At 38.7% G+C, this 21181-nt stretch overlaps 1 long non-coding RNA gene across 1 annotated transcript; it reads left to right on the top strand.

The window, feature by feature from the left end:
* Positions 1-2873: 2873 nt before the first annotated feature.
* Positions 2874-11484, top strand: LOC306666813. Its single transcript, XR_013765403.1, has 3 exons — positions 2874-3035; positions 5121-5246; positions 10172-11484. It is a non-coding gene; the product is annotated as an uncharacterized lncRNA (long non-coding RNA).
* Positions 11485-21181: the final 9697 nt, after the last annotated feature.

Below are 21181 nucleotides of genomic sequence, written 5' to 3'. Positions count from 1 at the left end.
AAAATACATTCAGATGCAAAGGTAAAACCATTTTCAATATGAAAAATGTAACTTTAAATACACACACAGAGAAACATATATTAATGTATACATATATGTCTGGTTATGGTTTGCATTTATCTGCATATTAGATTTTTTTCACTATTGTTCTTTATATTGTTGTGCTTAGAGAATTGACTAGCATACAATCAAAGTTGAAAGGAGGAGAGAAAATTCCTTCAGTGTGATATGAATCTTATGAAATGACTTTTCATGATTGGGGGCAGTCAAAATTAGGTGGGGAAAAACTTGATATTTAAAAAATATGGAGAGAATCTTAAATGTCTAAGAGATATTGGGAATGCAGGTAAAATGAATTTGGTGTGGAGAAAGAGCACCTCAATAGATCTGACTTACAAGTCCATGTGTGTCATTTGACGTCATGGGTCATTTCATACATCACTTTCATGCTTGAAAAATGCAATATATGCACAAACAATATTGAAGCTAATCTCAATGATAGTAAGTTCCTGGTATTGCCTGCACTAATGTGTCTCTGCTGCCAAGACTGTTAGCGATTCCACAGCAATAAAAGCCTGGAATTAATGATTGGAAAGAATGTCCTCCAGCTGTGTGTCTAAGATGAATATGGCCCTAGACCTCAGGTCCTACTTCTACCATCTGCAGAACTATAGTTAGTAATGAAAAACCACCCACAAAATATCCACTAATAGAAGCAAAGTCAGGAGAAGAGAAAAGTCCTGATGACAGAGAGTACACTCCAGTTGTCCTCTTCCTCCTTCTTGTAATCTCGGAAGCTGATATTGATTCTATGGTGCCCGAGATGGTGATGGTGCCTGCGTTCTTCATGATCCTGTCTCTATGGAAAAGTGTTTTACTGTTTGATAAACATGCTTTCCTTAGAGAATGATTGACTTTTCCAAGAAAAGGGGTGAGACACTTAGGGAGTCAGACAGTCTTTACCCAGGGCATGTGTGTGTGTGTGTGTGTGTGTGTGTGTGTGTGTGTGCATGCACATGTTGTTGTGGTCACTACATTAAGACTCAGCAAAGGTGGGAAAGAAGTCAGAGTGACACCAGGTTATGGTCCTGGAAAGGTCAGGGTAATGGCTGAGGGATGGACTTTATTGCCTGGAGCCTGTGAAGGCCTAGGATTGTTGCCTGGCAAGTTCTAGACATGAATTCAGGTTATTATATAACTTGTTTTCAAAACTTTCTTGTGGGGTGGGAAGGTTGCAGCTATTCATGGCCCCTCTGGCACCTGTGGGTTTGATACCCACTGTGGTGGGGCAGGCTTATCAGGTCGGCCAATCTTGTAGATCCTGTTGTGCACAGAATATTTTCTTCTCTCTCCACTTTTGTTGTTTACTTAACAAAAGGCACTCCACCCTCCCTGCAAGTTTTGACACTCTCTCTGATACACTGGATGGCTACTGTACCTTGACTTTCAATTACATTAAATCCTATTATAATCATTTTCTTATAACAAATCCTCTTTAACACCTGAAAAGCTCAGCTCCCATGGGTGTAGTGTTATGCTGTCAAAATAAAAAAACAGAAGAATCCTACAGGAATTGCAATAGCTAGTTCATGTGCTTGAAAATAAGATCAGCATAAGGGCCCTACTCACTTTGCATTCAATTCTTCAGCAAAAGAAGAAAAAGTTATTCTAAGCTATTCAAATATGGCTTGACCTATAAACTAGTGACTTTAATTCTGTGATTTTAAATCAGTGCTCTATCATGTTAAAATGCTTTCTCTGGGAAAGCATTTCCTTCTGAAGTGAGGACCAGAATTACTAATTAGTACTATTATAACAATTAATGTAGAGCAGAATATTCTTCACTAATATATAACAAGAACCTGCTGCATGGGAAATTTTTTGTTTACTTGCTTTGCTTCTTTTATTCCTGCTGTATTAACTAAGCCAAAAGCAAGTTTCAACTTTTGGGGGAAAATGGATATATGTGTTCACCTCTTCTGTCTTGATTATCTTTGGCCAACATGTCTCAGTTCAGAAACCTGCTTTATTATTTCATTTATTTATGTTGTTTTCCACATGTTGCTGCTACTGTGAGCTAACATCATTTCGAGGAACATTCTCAGGGTCATAGGAGAGGAATGGTAGTCTGAGTAAAATACCCAATCTTTTTGGCGATGTCTTTTCCAGATTAGACATGCCTGTTGATTCCTTCAACTGGCAGTCTGAGTTCCATTCTGGGCAGTGATAGATAACCCTTCGCGTATTAACTGATGGCAGGAGGTTTCTCCAGTTAATCAGATTGCATCATGACAGTCGCTCCATTCCCCGTATAAATAAGTAAAGAGTTATTCTACTTCTCTTATTTTCCCACTGTGACAGGGAAACGTGTAGCCCAATGACAGTGTATCGGTCAGAATTAACACATTTCTTTTTTCCTTTTTGAGTCATTACCCCCAATTGGCAGGTTAGTGAAATCTTACCCCTTCTGGCAATGAGTGTGTGCCACACTTTATTCACTGTTTGGGGAACAAGAGTAAGATTTCTGATGGCTCTGGTCATCATATACGGCAGCCAGGTCTTTTGCTATGACCTGCGAGAGGTAGAGTTCTCTGCTTTCATAATGTAGCTTTGATTGGCCCATCTTTCCAGCCAAGGGTAATGTGAGCTGGAATTGGTCACAGAGGCGCTGGCAGCTGGCTTAACCTGTTTATATAAAGACGGAACATAGCCACTGATTAAGAAAGCCACCTCCTACTGGTTGGTTTTGGAGTGCAGCCCAGAATTTTCCATGGAGATAACTTTTAAAAGTTGGGTCAGCATCTCAATGAAAGATAAGGACACACAAGAAAGCCCTTGTGGGTTTCCCTGTCTTCAGAACCTGCACTGTTCAATACGGATCAGAACAGATATATTTGGCCAATGAAATGCTTCTGCCAGCTTTATCTTCATGAAATGATCACTCTTCCTGGGATGATCCTCTGAGCCAAGCTTAGTATTTAGCAACTTAGCAATGGCCTTGGCTCTCCAGTTCTGAGACCCTTTAGGGTGGACTGGTAAGTGATACAATCAATCTGGTGTCAGGACAGTTTATACAGATGATATCTTTTATATGGTAAGGGCAATGTTATGAGTAATGAAAGGCTACTACTTATTACTTCTCAGTTTAAATCAAGGAATAAGCTTAAGGAGAGCTCATGAAAGATGGGCAGGAAGGTGAGTGGGGGAATAAGGGCTTGATGGAAGAACTCTATGGACAATCAGTGGAGCAACCATAAGTCTTCCATCATCCCATGGATTTCCCCACCCCATCACTAATAAAATAAGCTTGAAGAAATCGTGTTTTGCAAAGCTGAGAAAAATGATCTCAAATTATGATGCAATTTTTAGATGCAAAAGACTCTTTATACTAGATTGAAATTTGATGTTCTTTCTTTATCTATTTAGCAGAGACTATTCTCTTATTAAGTTTTCACTCTGTGTGCTTAGAAATAAAGACATGGGTAGTAACATCAAACTCTAACTGGAGTCTTGAGTACTGAATTTGCATGACTTAAATCTGTGATTGGAGCATGTTCCTGCTCTAGTCTAGTCTGCAACTTCTAGAGGTTAAAAAAGAGAACACCCCACTTTTTATAAAAGGAAAAAGAAACCCTTTGCATAGATTATTATATAAATAAATCTTCTGAACAAGCACTGCAGTTCTTTTTTCTTTTTTCTTTCTTTCTTTCTTTCTTTTTTTTTTTTTTTAACAAAGCACAAAGAGTTATTGTGTGATTTATGTGAAAAGGTTATATAACTGTACTCTGTTACTTTAAATAGTGTTTTTTATTTAAACTGCCAACTTCTTCATCACCAGTACAGAAAAAAAATGCATATTTGCTAAGCACAAAGGTAATTTTCAAGGACTGTAATTAGCTCATGATAACTCTATCTTTTGTGATGTCTTTGTTGCTGAACTAGAAAAGGAATGGACTTTTTTCATTGTTAAATCTACACTGTGGCACCTGTAGTGTATCACTTCAATGTGAACCAGGGAGGGAAAAAGTTGGAAGTATTACACTCAGTCAGGGGGAAATTATGGATGTAATAAAGTAAGATCTTGCAACTTTCATTTGGCTTCATCCTTTCTTTTTATAAACAGGACAAGGCTCCATTTCTCCCTGATTCTGCTGTCCAAATGACCTTTATTACAAAGATATAAAAAGATCTATTTAAAAACCAAATGCAAATACATGATGTGAAAGATGAAAGCAATAATGAAATAATGACTAGAAAAAAGGTAGGAAAAAGTTGGAGGTGTAAATCACTGTGTTTTAAAACAGCAATAGGACAGAATGCTGGCAAGAGAAAAAAAAGCAAATGAAAATATTTGAGGAAGAGAATAATGCCTAATTTAATGCAGTCCAAGAAAATGAATTATTAAGAAAAAGTTTATTTTCATGAAAAATCCTGTTTTTGGTGGACATCAGAGTACCTGTGTGTAGAGTTATGTGCATGTGCAGCATCTCCAAATGTTTTTCTGTTACTGGTTAAAACACCATTATGGAGACATCAGGGGGTCTGATCAGAAAAATTACCCTGCAGTAAGGAATATCTCCAGAAAAAAAATTTAGAAAATTTTCTTCGAAGGAAAAGAGTGTATTGTAGATCACAGGATTTCCTGGAGGTCATAACTTCCAACATTCTGGGAACTGGAGGTCTGTTTCATTCTGAGAAGAAAACCCTACCTCTCTAAGAGGAAGTCTGGGATTCTAGAGCTTGTTTTCCACACCAGGTCTGGACTATACCCACATAAAACCCAGAAAACTCCATAAGGCACCTGAAGTCAAGGAACCGCAATGTGGCACTGTTAGTGTTGGGTGTGTTTTCTCTGTGACTGTGAGAACATTATCACCTGTTTGGTCACCAACCTGGTTGCCCAGGTGGCAGTTTGGCAAACAACCAGCATGAACAATAACCTCTTACAATGAGCTGTGAAATATTCGGGCATAGTTGTTCTCAGATGTTATTGATTCTTTTCAGTTCAAACGTTACATTTCAATTTCAATAGAAGTAAAAACAACTGATAAGAGACTAAAAATGAATAAATACTTTCATAGTTCTGGCATCAGATACCCACTTCTGGCAATTCTGCACAGGGAGAAAACAATTGATTTTTAAAGAGTGCCTTGCAACTAACTGGCCGAGAAAGAGAAGAGACTGGATGTTTCAATATGTAATGGACGGTGACGTCAATCAATATGCTTTGCAGCTAGAATTCAATTGTAAGTTTGATTGCTATATCTTTAAAAGTTACATGGGAATGGAGAGCCTCTGTCAGATACCGTCTTCGGTGTATAAGGTCTCATTAAATCTTGTTGTCTGAAAGGTGTCACATACCCTGTTTAACAGATCAAATAAGAAAAGGCTAAAAGTTAACTTCCCCGTCAGGAGGGAGGAAGTCAATTAGAAACATACATTTAAAGAATGATCAATTTCCTTTACAGGAGAACTTAAAGGAAGCGTTTTGAAATGTGTATTTAAACTAAGAAGTAGAGTACATATCAAAGGGGAAGGAAAAGTTAAACTGTGAAAGGAGAATGCAAAGTCAGAACAGCAGTACATACAATGACAGGTGCAGCCTTGTCCAAGTTCACAGCCACCTTCTCTGACTGTGTTGTGTGACAGGAGAATCTCATCAAACAGGACATACTTTCTCAGAGACTGAGAGGCTATCTTAGGCTTCTAGCAAAGGTTGGTGACTAATAGAAATTCTTGCATGTGCTCAACATGAGGATCAGGCTAAAATTAACAGCACTTGTAGACAGAAGGTTGCCAAGATGACACTGTTATCCATTATGCTGCAAAAGAAATGCTGTTCTCTAAACCTGGAGGGAAAATGCAGAGACAAAAAGTCCTTCAAGTGAATTGTGTGCCTGGTTTTACCCAAGCTGGGTCACGTGGAGAGACAACTCTTTATTTTTGTCTGTGGGCTACATTTGGACCTTAAACAATTAGCTCTCTTTAAGTTTTTTTTTTTTTTTTTTTCCTTTCAAGTCACCTGCTCTTGAAATTCCAGCATTTCGTATTTTTAGATGCTGGGGTCAGGGCAAGTGCAAAAATGATGACATTTTCTGCCCTTACAAGTAATTCTTTTTGACTTTAGCAGGACACAACAACGTGAATACTGAAAAAGTTGTGACACTCCATTTTAACCCCTTTGGGTCAGAAGAACAAAGCGTAGAAATTAGGGTGTTTTAGGAGACTAACCCCATTAGAGTAAACCCATTTAGGGGGTCACAGAACCCCTCAAGGTCTACCAACTTTACAATTAAGCACATTTATTTTCTTGATTGGCCGTTATTTAATTGTAACCACGAAAGTAAGGCAAAGAGGCTCCTTTCTGATTTCATTCTTTTTTTCCCTGACACTTCTAAATCGAGTGTTCTGTGAACAGTTTAGTTTTCTAAAGTATTTTTCTTTTTTAAGGAGAGAAAGTGTGTTCTATTAGAGGACAGAACCTCCTGTCTTCTCAATTACACTAAAAAATTCAGTCCAAGGCTCTTAGAATAAATCACCTGTGAAAGGAAAGGAGGATAGCTGGAGAGAAAGAGTGGAAAAATACACTGGTTTGCATAAACACTTCAGCTTTCAAATGAATATGGGCCATTCCTCACTTGTGGTCAGCCTTATTATTTGTGAAGGGCTAAGTGTAAACATTGTCCTCCTTGGTCCTTCCCTCCATACTCAGGGCTGAACCCAGAGCCCTTCGTTTAACTTCTAAGAACTCCCTCTCTTATCATTCATTCATTCATTCATTCAACCAGGTTTAGTGAACACCGATGTGTGTCATGTATTAGGCAAGACATCAAGAACACAGAAGGACCAGGTGTGGTGGCGCACACCTGTAATCTCAGTGGCTTTAAAGGCTGAGGCAGGAGGATCATAAGTTCAAAGCCAGCCTCAGTTGAAGTGAGGTGCTAAGCAACTCTGTGAGACCCTGTCTCTAAATAAAATACAAAATAGGGCTGGGGATGTGGTTCAATGATCGGGTGCCCCTGAGTTCAGTCCCTGGTAACCTCTCCCACCCTGCCCCCCAAAAAAAGAACACAGAAGGGAGAAGAAATAGATTGGAACAGGCCTCCCGGATCTTAGCGTCTAGACTCTGGAAGAAAATGTATCCTTTAAGCAAATAATTACATGAATAGATGCAAAATCACAGCTCTGGATAAATGCAAATGAGGGATAAGCACATCATGATGTAAGTGTGCAGATAATAGGAGATTTAAACTAATGCAAGGGTTCAAGGTGGATTTTTCTGAGGAAGCGATAAATGCTGAAATATGGACAAACAGGAGTTGGTTTACTCAAGGAGGAAATGTAGAAATTTCTGGGTTAAATAGCGTGTTTCAAGACCTGAGGTGGCTTGCAAACAATAGGGAGAAGGCCAGAGTGGCTGGGGAGACCAGGCCAAGGGCAGCCTGGTGACAACTGAAGGGGAGAGGAGCCAGACAAATGGGACTTGAGATCAAAGTGGGGCCTGTGGCTGTGTCTTAAGAGAACTGGGAAGCCACGTGAGGGTGTCGCGGGTGCTGCGAGGGAGAGGGCGTCAGAGCGGTTCAACAGCACCAAGGGGAAGCCCCCACTTCTGCTCTCTCCCCACTGTGCTTTCACCGCGGCGTCACCTCCTGCCCTGCATCTGCCTCTCGCCCTTGGCCTTCGCGCTCCTCAGTCAGGGTCCCCGACCCTACCTGCCATGTTTCTACCCACCAGCCTCTTGCCCTTTGTGTCTAAGGCCACACAAACCCCATCGCCCATCCAGTCTTAAGGCAAGCTAGGATGGATAGGTGAGGCATTCCTGTGGGAAGATTCAGGAACCCTGGATTAGAATTTTGACTATGGGATGGGTGACACGGACTTGGGAAGACTGCCCCTGCGGCCTCAGGTCCTAGGTCATTGTTCCTATTGAAATGTTTATCTTAACAAACAATTTTAAGCCAATCTATAAGTCAAATGCATTTTCTTATTAGGCTGCCTTTGTGTAAATATGTTACTGTGTGTTGGGTGCCTCAGTAAGATGGCCCCATTTTCTTATCTTTCATCCTTTCAATATTGAACTCAAGCAAGTATTGAATGAACTGTGTGCACTGTCATATATATATATATTATGACACACACACACACAGCTTTGACAAAGTAGCCAGGTATAAAATTTATTTTGGGACTTCAGTGCTGAAAGGAAATTTAACTCATTATTAACTGTTAATTTCTTTACAGTTACTAAATAGGCAGATGCTTCTGTTTGATTTATGTCTATTCTTCCTGCCCACTTTTATTTAGTTAAACACTCACCATCTTTCCAAGTGAGGGTTTTTTGTTTTGTTTTGTTTTTTTTTTTTTTTTAAAGCTCTGTTCTCTGACTTCTCCCATTGTGAATAAGGAGAGATTCACCTGTTCTGGTTCCTTATTAAAAAAAAGATTGTTGTGCATTACTATGTGCTAAATACTCAAGGTCCAGTATAACTATAGAAAGGACAGATACAATCCCTATCCTGATGGGTCATACGGTCTACAGCAATGCTGTTCAATAGAACTTTCAGCAATGATGGAAATGATCTGTGTGTTTGGTGTTTATAGCCTCTAGCACTTATGTGCTAGATGAACATCGAGCACTTATGTGCTAGATGTGTCTAGTGAACCAAACAGCCAAAATTTTAGTTTTACTTAATTTGATTAATTAAAATTTAAATTTAAATAGCCAAACAAAGTCACTAAATTGGACAGTACAAGTTTGGTGGGGTGGGCAGAGAGACAGGCTAAATGAAATATAAAGAAGGTAAACAGATAGAGCCTGACGAAAATAATTAATTGCTTACACATTTTGCAACTGAAGGTAGAAGTAACTGAGTTCCAAATGAATGTCATTTTAATAGGGAAAACGTGGGGTACCTGGCATTTACACAACATTCTCGGAAATAGGTTGATGAATTTTAATAAAGCTAAAATTCACACACAAAAAAGAATGACCATTATTAACTCTTTCCCAAATCTTTTTTCTGTCCATTATAATGAAAATTTAAAAAGGACCCTGTGGGCATTTCCAATACCAAGCCCACAAACACTGTGAGCTTTTTGGAAACAACAGGAAACACTGACACTGTCACCTAATGCTGGAAATATTTACTTAATTGCTCGTACAGGAAGAAAAAAGTTGAACTTTTAAAGATAAATGGGTCATGAAATGATTTAAAATCACCATAAAAAAACTGAGCATAAAATGTTTTGTTCTGAAAGAACACCTCTTTAAGAAATCAGTTCAGAAGAACTCTTTGGCTAGAACAGCTTGTATCAGATGAGAGTCGTTTCAAGGTTGTATGTTGTGTTACTGATAGCAACAGGCTTCCAAGATATTTTGTAGTTGAAAATCATTATACCTAGCTTGCAGCTGCTATTCAGAGATGGAGTTAAGAAAAAAAAAAAAAAAAAAAAAAAAAGTGGGCGGTGGGGGCGCTTTCCCTCATATTCTGGAAAAAAATGATGCTGGGAGAAAACTTTCTTGGACTGAGCCGGGTCTCGATTTAGAAGGGTGTCCTGAATCATTGATTAGTTTGTGCTTTGGCTATGTTGGGACAGACAGTTCAAGACAGAACATTCTTTGCACTAGTGCACAGGGGCTGCTAGTGTAATTGCTACTAGAAAGCTAATAAGGGAAGAGAGGCCACATACTGATGAAGAGAGGTACACCTGAAGATAAGCTTAAGAGTGTGGCTTCAAGGCAGTGGACAAAGTGAGGATCTAGAAAGTAGCCTAAATCAAATATGGGAGGAAGACCAAGATTGGTTTAAATGGTGATAAATAAATAACAGTTTTCTAAGAAAGGTCCTTGTGATAAATTCAACTTTGTGCTCTTTAAAGATTATTCAAATATACTAGAACAGAAACATGAGATAATACATTTTAAATTTTTATGGCTTGGATGTGAGGTGTCCTCCAAAAGCTCATGTGTGAGACAATGCAAGAAGGTTCAGAGGAGAAATGCTTGGGTTGTGAGAATATTAGCCTAATCAATGAATTAATCTGTGATGGGATTAATTGGAAACTGGAGGCAGGTGGGGTGTGGCTGGAGGGAGTGGTTACTTGGGGGTGTGGCTATGGGGTATACATTTTGTATATGGATAGTGGAGTTTCTCTCTCTCTCTGCTTCCTGAAGATGCAAGCTGCTTCCCTCTGCCACCTTCTTCCGCCATGATGTTCTGCCTCACCTCGAGCCCTGAGGAATGGAGCCAGCCTTCTTTGGACTAAGACCTCGGAAACTGTGAGCCCCCAAATAGACTTTTCCTCCTTTAAAATTATTCTGGTCAGATCCTTTAGTCATAGCAGTGTGAAAAAGCTGACTAAAACAAATTCCTTTAACCTTGGCCCATTTGTTTCTATCACAGGAATCTCAGTTTATAAAGAATCTGCCTTCCACCACCTGGTGACGATTGACTTCAAGTATATTTCCATAAGACATTTTTGCACCTCTATCTCAGTCCCTTTATCACTAGAACAAGGTCAAAAATATCTATATGTATCCCTATCTGCTTCACAGAAATCACAAGTAAGATAACAAGTGTAAAACTCTTGGAAAACTATAGCACATATGCAAATATAAGCAATTTTACTTATCAGAGTGGCAAGTGGTTTCCCTGAAAGTTAAATCTATGAACTGAAACATGGAGAATGACTTTGAGAAGTATGGAGACATGATTTACCCTTCTTCCTGGCTAGTTGAAGGGACGTGGGCAGTGAGGGAAGATGGAAAATGTGGATGTCCAGTGTGCAAATTCACTCAGTTGCTGGACTTCAAAGGATTTCAGGGCTTGTGAGAGGAAAGGCCAGGATAAGAGCATCAACTGTGGCCCAAATTTTTTTCTGTCCACTATAATGAAAGTTTAAAATATGTAATTGTTTTAATTATGATACAATTTTCAGTGTGTACCTCCTGATGATTCCAGATACTTCTATAATTTCTTGTCCTTTCACAAAGCACCTCTAATGATCATAGAAAATGAGCTAAGATTAGGAATAGGCTGTCCTTTGGTTATGTGACTGAAATATTTATGTACTCTTTCTCGGGCACAGTATTCTCAACTTTTAAGTAAAATGGACCAGATGTCTTTGATTCCAGAATTCAGAGAGCAAGGATCATGGAGTGAGCTTACTTTACTAGGCTTCTGCCTCCAAAATACAGCTGGAGCTACTGTTCTAGATTCATCAGCTCCTTTTCAGATTCTTCTTCTTGTCATTGTAGGTCTCAGGAAAGAGGATGAAGCAATGGAAAGTGTCTGAGGAAGGAAGAGGCCCTGCAGAGCTTTGGTGAACATCATATGGGTTTTAGGGGGGCTCAAGATCAAGGGATCTTAAAACAGATCTTTTTTGACCAGAGAGGAGCAAACTAATATGTATTATGTGCCAGCATGTGCAGGAACTCTGCCGGGCACTTTATATCCTATCAGTTTTGTGTAATTAGCAGGGAATAGGAAGAGCTCAATAATGTCCTTGTTGATGGAATTTGGCTATAAAGTAAATTTCTGCAGGGTGAATTCCAATTTCCTCTTGACTTTGGTATTGCGTTAGAAATCATCCCCGTGGCTGTGGCTGCCTCAGTGATCTCTCTTTTCCTGGAAGTTTCGGTTTTCGAATGCTCAATTATCATAACAAATTTGTGTCATCTCAGTTCTAGTTAGAACTACTTCAAAGGATGTTGTCATCGGGATTTGTTCCAAATATACATTTTCCTCCTAAATATGTTGGAATTAAAATATTGTCATTGTTGCCAAGGTCAAACTACAAGAAGGTCGGTCATGTTTTAAGCTTTTAGATTCTGGTTTCTTAATTCCATACATTTGATGCTTGCTGTGAACGTTTCCATGGGAAGGGAGGCTCCCCAGGGCCGAGGGAAGAAATTGGAGCCTCCCAAACAGATTCAGTCTGGGTCCCAGACCTCTCTGGGGCCAAAGTCCAAATCAACAGGCAAGCACAGTCCTTGCAGGAATTTTCCTTGCAGAGTCATTAGGGCATTTTATTTTGTTTTGTTTTTCACTATTTCAGCATCTCCCTCTACGAGGACATGAGCTCCTCATGCATGGAAGCCCTGTTCAAACATTACCAAGAAGACTGTTAAGAAGAAACAGCATCCACTGAGAAGTTCTCAGAAAAAAAGCATTAGACTTAACTACAGGGCAATACTGCTCTGATTACCATGGCCCAGCTGACAGCTAGGTTGCCAGGCAGCACTTATTCTGCCAAGAATGGTGGTGGAATGAAGCAACCATGTGGTTTGTATTACCATTTTTTCAGTTTTTTAAGATTTAGAAAGGAGAACATACTAACGATGATCATTCTGTTTGGAATGAATACATTTCCAATGCAGCGTTCAGCAACTGTTGATTTGTTTTAAATTCTAATGTTCATATTCACATTTTTTTACAATGCGGACAAGATAAAGCCCAGGATATGTCAAGATCCTACTCTATGCAAATAACTGAGTTTCAGGCCAAAAACCTTCTTTTAAAAACAAAAGAATACAAAGAAAAAACAAGAAGACAAAACTTAAAACCTCTCCAGTATTTTCTAAGTTGCTACTTACAGACTTTATAAAGATAGCACAGGGAAAAGAAGCCAAGCCAACAAGGAAGCTAAATTCTGCTTTCCATTTACTTGCAACATCTTTTTTTAAAGTGGGAGTCGATTTTTCAAAAATGTCTGAAGTTATCATTTGCTACTAACTAATCAATCTGTGTAGGCCAGTCTGCATTAAACCATAAAATTAAAATGTTTTAATTGGTCTTTTATTATCTAAAAAATTTTTTTTATTTGCAAGAAGGGAGACAAATCTGGGATTATTCACACTTTGAATTCTCCTGGGTGTTCTTGGAAATACGATTCTCAGAAAGTCTGAAATGCTAAATTAGAGCAAATGATTCAATTCTTAGACAAATTTGCAAAGTCATATGGTTTGAGACTCTAAATTGAGTTTAGTGAAATTCCTTATGAATTAATCCCCTTCCTCAAAGAAAACACACCAGCCTCCTGAAGACACTACTTTCTTTCTTAAACAAATTTTTAAGAAGTCATGTTTTCAAAGTCATTGTAGTGGAACTCCGATGTCCCTTAGAATGCTATTGATCTTATCACATTTTAAGGATTCTGGGAAATCTGCTAAGTCGTATTCCTGGAAGCAAGTCCTTTCTGTCAGGGGTTATATGGCAGCAGAAACCAGAAAGAATCCATAGCTGGTGCAAAAACCTTCAAACAAAGAAAAAAATATAACTTGTCAGTCATGATGCCCTGGTCTAAACAAAATGCAGGCCTGCTTAGAGAGAGGCTGTCAAACATAGTCATTTGGACTCCAAAATTATGCTTTGCAAAACACCAAATTAGTTTTGTCAAAACATAACCTTTGTTCTCAAAACATTGTCAGGATTTTTAAAGTTCAATAAAAGAAGGCAGCATTTGTGGTTTAGGTGACATTAAACTCCATATTTATTCTACATAGCATACCTCTGGCTGCCCATCTGTCTGTCCATCCATCCATTCATCTACCCATCCTTCCAACCCTTTCCTTTGGTCATTCAAGTATTATGTACTTATGTGCTAGACACTATCCTGGACTCTGAATATAAAGATAAAAATACACAGCCATACTCTCAAGACTAGTATCCTGCAGAGGAGGTCTAGTAGTCTTAGGAGACAGACATGAATAAATTGTTACAATCAAATAAAATGACTACTGTAATGTGAAGGGAGTAGGAACAAGAGGGAAATGACTGTAAGCCTGCCTTTGTTCAAGGTACCAACTCAGCTGAAGACAGCCCACTCTTTCCAGATACTCTTCAAAATTCATATAAGACCTAATGCTGAAATCCCTTTATTTTTTTCTCTCGAGAGGCACATGATTGATGGTGCTATCATAAGAAAACACCACTGTGGGGGCACCCAAATAAGGTGCTCAAACACACATTTCTTAGAGGAGGAAGCTTTCCTGGAGAGGGTGCAAGAAGAGAAGAAAGATCTTTGGCAGCTGTGATTGGTAGGTCACTCCTCACTACTGTAATGATATATTTTTCTCCTTTCTTAAGGAAACACATTAGCATGCAAATGAGTGACATTATTGTATGGACAACATAAATCTGATGTAATTTATTTAAAAACAGATATTTTGGAAACTTATAGCTAGTTCACTTTATATTTGACAGAATGCAAATAGATTGTGATGGGTGCATTGATTCATTGCAGTTGACCATGGCTTGTTGAAAAACTTGCCAAAGACATCCTTGAGGAGCTTTCCTATTCCCAAGGTAAGAGAATTTGTCTTTTTAATGCATTACTTCAGGACCAAGTTATGGAAAATAAATCTGAGTCTGCCATTTTATTTTTGATGGTCCTAGGTGTCACCAGTCACATAAACTGTGATAACCAGAACTTCCTTACACTTTTCGAACTTTAAGAAAGAGAAAGCATGGTTGAATTCAACTTTTATTTATGGCTTAGAAGGCAAGTGTGATGGTATTATGGCAGTTCTTCTGAAAGCCTTTTGAATTCCAACAGAACAAGCGACTGGGATGTAGCTGAGTAATTTATCCATTAGGTTAGGAGTGGTGGTAGTTGGGATGGAGTATGGTGTATTCTGGAATCTGTAGGCCTAGGTAATGAGAATATTACAGGCATGCTGGGTAGGGTAATATTCCCTGAATGCTGTAGGTTGGAGTGAGCATGTCTATCCAACACAACAGAATAAACTTTTGAAAAACCATTTAATAATTTAGAATTTTAAATTATTACTATTGACCACTCATTCAATAATAGTCGACAGAGGAAATAGTTTGCTAATAATTTCCTATTATCAACTATAAATTAGAAACCCCAGATCAATTTGGACCACTTGTTTTAGTCTCTGAGATGCCACTGATATTTCTAATTATACTAAAGTCATTAAGAGCTCACTGAATAAACAGTAGGAATGAGTTCACTATGCATATCTCAAAATTTTGTCTTCTTAAATCGACTTGTGTTATGGTTTGGAGGTGAGGTGTCCCCCAAAAGACATGTGTTAGACAATGCAAGAAGGTTTGGAGGAGAAATGATTGGGTTATAGCCTGAACCCAATTAGTAAATTAATCCCTTGATAGAGGTTAACTGAGTGGTAACTGAAGTGGTAGGGTGTGTCAAGAGGAGGTGGGAATTGGGGCTTGGCTTTGGGGTATATATTTGTATCTGGCTAGTGGAATCTCTCTCTCTCTCTGCTTCCTGATCACCATGTGAGCTGCTTCCCTCTGCCACACTCTTCCACCACGATGTGCTCCCTCACCCTGAGCCCCAAGGAATGGAGCCAGCCTCTTATGGACTGAGATCTCTAAAACCGTGAGCCCCTAAATAAACTTTTCCTCTTTTAAAATTTTTCTGGTCAGACCTTTTAGTCACAGCAGCGAAAACACTGACTAAAACAACTTGCCATCTCAGAATTTTCACTGAATGTTGTGGGATGGTGACCATAGTCAGCTTGACTTCAAGTGCTCCCTAGGAGCAGGAACAGGAGCTGCTGAAGGAGAGCAGCTATTTCCCTGGAAGTATCAGCTAAGGTCATTGAGCCTATGTGTGCTCTTGAGGCATGCTACAGTGCTCTTCTTGGCTATTGTGTTCAGAAGTGCATAATCAATACTATTCATTTAACTTAAACATGCTCTTGAAGTCAAAACAAAGCAAAACAATAGACTGAGCCTTCTTAGTGTAAGGCACTCTCCCACTTACGATGGTCTCATTTATGATCTTTTGACTTTATCATGGTGCGAAAGCATTATGCACTCAGTAAAAATCATACTTCGAATTTTGAATTTTTTTCTTTATTTGGGCTAAACCTATTTGGTATGATCATGTTTTATGATTCAGAGGAGAAGCAGGGAGCCACAGCTCCTGGTCAGCCATGCAATCACAACTGGAAACACTGATTGCCTGCAGTATACTGCTGCTAAGCTTTGTTGTTCAACAGCTTAGGTATATTAAATGTGTTTTTGACTTATGATATTTTCAACTTATGATGGTTTTACCAGGATGTAGTCCCATTTCAGCAAAATATGTATATACCTCTGAGCCAGTCCCAAGCCTTAGCCCACCAATGGATGGGGAAACCTGTATCAGTCAGCTTTGAATTGCTGTGATTGAATACTTGACAAGAAAAACTTAAAGGAGGAAAAGTTTATTTTGACTCATGGTTTCAGAGGTTCATTTCATGGTGGGTTGACTCCATTGCTCTGGGCTTGAGGTGAGGCAGAACATCATGGCAGAAGAGTGTGATGGAAAAAAGTTGCTCAACTCATGACAGCTAGGAAGCAAAGTGGGGACACAGGGAAGATGGACCTTTTCAGGGCATGTCCCTGTTCTCTACCTTCTCCAGCCATGCCCCAGCAAGCTACAGTTACCACCTCTCTGAATCCTGCATGAACACAGGAAATTTTGGGAGACACCTCATATCCAAACCAGAACACTGACCATCTATAGTTGCCATAGAAAGATCTCTGGACAGGATAGAGAGAGCAGCCTCTGGTCGTGAGCTGCCTCTGGTACTAGGAACTACTGTCCGTGCTCTCTGCCAGAGGGAAGAAACCCATGGAGGTAGTGAACTTATAGGTCCTAGAACCCTGAGATAGAATGGCCCTTTTTTCTGTCATCCAGAGTTTCTGCTTCTTCTAACTTTCTGGAGACTAGAGGGTGACTAGTCTCTTACTAAAATTTGATATTTAGAGTCTTTTTATCCTGCCATTTTCCTGCAGGCCTCTTTTCGCAATGCCAGACCTTGTCTCCTGTTCGTTAGCTCATTCATCTCAGACAAACGTTCCTAGGCAAGATCTAGCTCTGCAAGGGACACTCCATTGCTGGCAAGCTGTATCCATGCCATGTTTCTTAGATTAAATCCATTTGGATTCGTAGTGCTGCTGGGTCTTGGTCTGACTAGCCCTGTTGTCCTCCCTGTGGCCTTCATCTCCCATCCCCTGCTCTAGATTTACTTGAGCATTGCCAGCTCTTACCTGGACTTTGCTTCTGTCTTGGGGGTCTCACCCTTGCCAGCTCATTGCTGCTGTTCATACTTGCCTCCAGCTCTTTCCAACAGAGTGGGATTTCCTGCAGATAATAAGCACCTCAGTGTGAATGATTTTATTTGACCCTTTGTTGCCAGTCAGTTATTGAGAAGGGTTTCTGGAAACTTTTAAAGTGAGCCAAGCAGAAAGGAGAAGGCTACTTTTGAAGGAGAAGGACAGAGGCAGAAGACTTGCATTGATAAAAGGCAAATTTGACAATCTGTCTTTATAGTTATTTGCACAGTCTTCCAGTTTTTCACTCTGAGCTTGCCAATTGTTGCCTGAGCACAACTTACATTCATATATCTATTCATTTATTCAGCATTTTTTTTGTGATTATCATTTCTGTCCTAGTCATCATCATAGATATGAAGGAAATCAAATAAAGCCAGTACGGAAATGAATACACTGGCCAACAGATATTACAGTGATCCAGGTGTGAGATGCTGAAAGTGTGAGGGGGCATTCTGGAGAAGATGAAGAAAAATGAAGGGTTCAAGATATATTTGGAAGGTAAGATTGATCTCAGGGATCAATAGATTTGGAAGTTGAAAGAGAGGGAATACCATAGATTTCTAGTTTGTATAGATGAATATTTTAGCATTCAGTGACAAGGAGAATACTACTTTTGGTCCATGGGAGGTAGTGGGGACAATCATGAGTTTTTATTTAAGACATAATACGTTGGGAATATCTTAAATATATAAGTATAGTTATAGAGTAATTCTTTGGTGGTAAAACTATAAAATTAAGAAAAGAATTTTGAGCTAGAAATATAAGCTACAGAATAATCCATGCATGGGTAGGAAGAAAATCTCTGTATTTGATGAGCTTTCCTAGAGAAAGAATGGTATGAAAAGAGAAAAAAGTTTGGGGAGATTGTATGTTGTCCAGCAAGGGTTCACTCTTTTCTTTCTTTTACTACCATGCTAATTTCCTAGGGATGGAGTATAATTCCCTGTCCCATTGGTTCGCAAAGGTGGTTGGCTGGTACATGTGCCTTATTTTCCCCAATGAGTTGCTAGCTGGTGTTATAGGAATACGTGTTTGAAATGCACAATAGAACTTGCACTTCTGTGCTCTTTCCTTTTGCTTTGAAAAGCACATGACTTAGACAGCTTCTGGTTCATGGAAGAATTAGTAGAACTAGACCCAATTCAAAGTTTGGGTTAAGCCAAATTGAGCCTAGCCTATATCAACTGAATGTGATCTACAGATATCTGGGCAAGAGGTAAATGTAGACTCTTGTAATCCACTAAGATGTTTATATATCCTTAGTGGACTATATGCAAATCAAGAACAGTATTAATGTCTGATACATAGTCGTATTAGCAAAATCTAGCATAAAGTTTGGACAAATACTTGGTGAATATATGAGTGCATGTCTGGACACATCTAATTTGGGCATGACTGATTATCTAGTGTCTTTAAGTCAGACATCTATTCCTACAACAGTTCTTCCAAGCAGGTGCCCTCAAGTAATGAGAAGAGATTCAAACAAACCTGCATGCAGCAGTTACCAACATCAACCACTGTGTCCTTTTTCTTTTCCCTGAGTACATTTTTATTACATGTTGTAAAGAAATGCTTAAGAAAATTGATGCTCTATCGAAATCCTATGTGCATATTTTAGACCATATTTTATTGTTGTTGTTAAAGCACATTTCAAGTGAACAAATTTTAAAATTAAAAAAGAAAGTTATTAGCGGCAGTAAACATGCCTGTAAATAGTATGTCAATGGAACGAAGGCAATCAAAGTAGCTCTTTTGGCTACTAACGTTTTCATAAAAGCCTTGATTAGTTATGAGGTAATTGTGAGAGTTGATGAGTTAGAATCCAAGAATGAAAAATAGTTTCTCTAGTTTAACAGCTGTGGAATCTTGTGGTAATTGCTGAAATATTCTTTTTCAGTAAACTTAAAGCTCACTTTTTTATGTCACAGTAAAATGCTTGATCTGAAATATATATTTTAATTTTATCTTATTTACAACTTTCTTCTTCAGTGTAAATTCCTAAATTATAGCTGAGGAAGAAAGAAATATAGCACCTGGGTTTATATGTGTTCTCCAGAAAATAGATAGGAAAACTCACAGGAAAACAAAAAATAGACTGTGTCTGAAATCCTCGAGTGTCAGGTTTTGATTATTAATTAAAATTTTTTTTCTCCATCTTAAATGCCCATAAAAAATGTGTGCACACAAGCAAGCAAGTGCTATGTTTACAGGGAACATGTTAAATTATACCTTGCCTACTTTGACCACTGGTGTGAAATTTTAAAGCATAAACATGATCAAAAAGAAGAGAGGCTTCAAAAACAGAGAAACAACAACATTCCATTCTCCCAGAACCTTTTCAGCCTCTGGCTGTCCCCTCCTCCCTCCTAGCAGCCGCTAGAAACAACAGACCGTTCCCCATACCATCCCCCGCCTGAAAGTAAAGGGCATCATAAATTCCGAGAAAGAAATCGCCAAAATAACAAAGCTTATTGGAGTGGATAATTTCTCACAGAAACTGCCAATCAGCTACAGACACAAATCTACCTTCCTTATCCCTTGCCCTAACCCATAGCTAGGGAAAACAACCTAAACCCCCAGGAGAACCTTCGTCTTTCAGCCAAAGAATAACACTTAGGACACTGCCATCTTGGAACACTTTGCGTCCCATTCCCTTCTGCCTGCTTTATTACACAACTCTGTGTGTGTGTGTGTGTGTCTTTTTGCCTTTTTATTGTGCTCAAGGTTCAAAAAAGTTATTTTTTGCTTGAAAATACAATAGGAACATGGTTAAAGAAGCAGAGAGTAAAGAACATAAATGTCCCTTCTCCTCATCCCATTTTCCTCTTTCCCAATTCTCTTAGAATTTCCAATAGCAGAAGAGTTATGAGGGGAAGAGTGTGTGTGTGTGTGTGTGTGTGTGTGTGTGTGTGAGAGAGAGAGAGAGAGAGAGAGAGAGAAAGAGAGAGAGAGAGAGTCTTGATATTATCTTATTTTTAATTTAAGGAAAAAATATATATCATGCACAATACATATGCCTCCCTCCATCCTCCATCTCTTGCCCAAACAACAAAAAACAAAACAACAAAACAAAACCCACAAAAACTTCTGCTGTTTAGAAGTTCAAGAGAGTTGCTGTTTAAAAATCTTTCAGACCAAGCTCATTCTGAAGACATCTACAGTATAACCCCAAAATGAGAAACACTGGTATCCAACTAGCCACAGGCCCTGCCATCTCTGATTTAGTGCAATTTGATGGTGATTCATTCAAAGACAGGATAGAGAGGGGTTCATGTAATAGGAAATCCCCTCCATTTGTTTAAATTTAAAATGTCCTCTCTATTGATTATTTTAGATCATCAAGTTATATATGTTTGGGATGACTTTGTTGATAGGACAGTGTCTCTTGGGTCTTGCATTTTCTTCTTAATTATAAAGGAATGTTTTTTCTGAGAACAGAAACCTTCCTCAAGGAGTTATTTTTCTTAGAATATTAGGAGGGTCTTGACTAGGTAAACAATGATGTCAGCACAAATGTTTGAGCATTCTCCTCTCCCATCCAAATTGGCTTAGGATTTTTTGGTTCTTTTATTACTTGACTGTTTTAAAAAAAAACAAGTGAAAAATTCACTCACCAAGAGAACAATGATTAACAAAATCTGTAAGTTACTGTTTTACTTGCTAATTAATAGTCAAAAGAAAAATCTACATCCTTGACTATTGGCCCAGGAGCGACCCACTTGCTTAGAAGAATCTCTTTAGACCCAAGTGTTATCATTCTCTATTAAAAAAATAAAAAAATAAAAAAACCCTACATACTCTATTAATAATAAGGAAATATATTTCTCTGTCTCTGAAGTCTGCATAGTCAGTTTTTCCTCTGAGTAACTTTTCCTAGGTTTGCCCTGATGTAGAATAGAATTCTAGCTCAGAATGCAGACTCTAGAAATAGAGAAATAGCCCGCCATGACTCTAAAACCTTACTAACTATACGGCAAAACTGTCTACCCCTCAGTCTTCTTAGCTATAAGATAGGGGTAAAATTTGTAATTCTAGTGTGAAGTTGCTAGAATTGTTATAAAGACAGAATGAAAAAAATACAAGGTGAG

The sequence above is a fragment of the Sciurus vulgaris genome, assembly GCF_902686455.1.
Source record: "Sciurus vulgaris genome assembly, chromosome: 7".
NCBI lineage: Eukaryota > Metazoa > Chordata > Mammalia > Rodentia > Sciuridae > Sciurus > Sciurus vulgaris.
The sequence above is the reverse complement of the archived record's forward strand: the minus strand, read 5'-3'. Positions and strand labels throughout refer to the sequence as shown.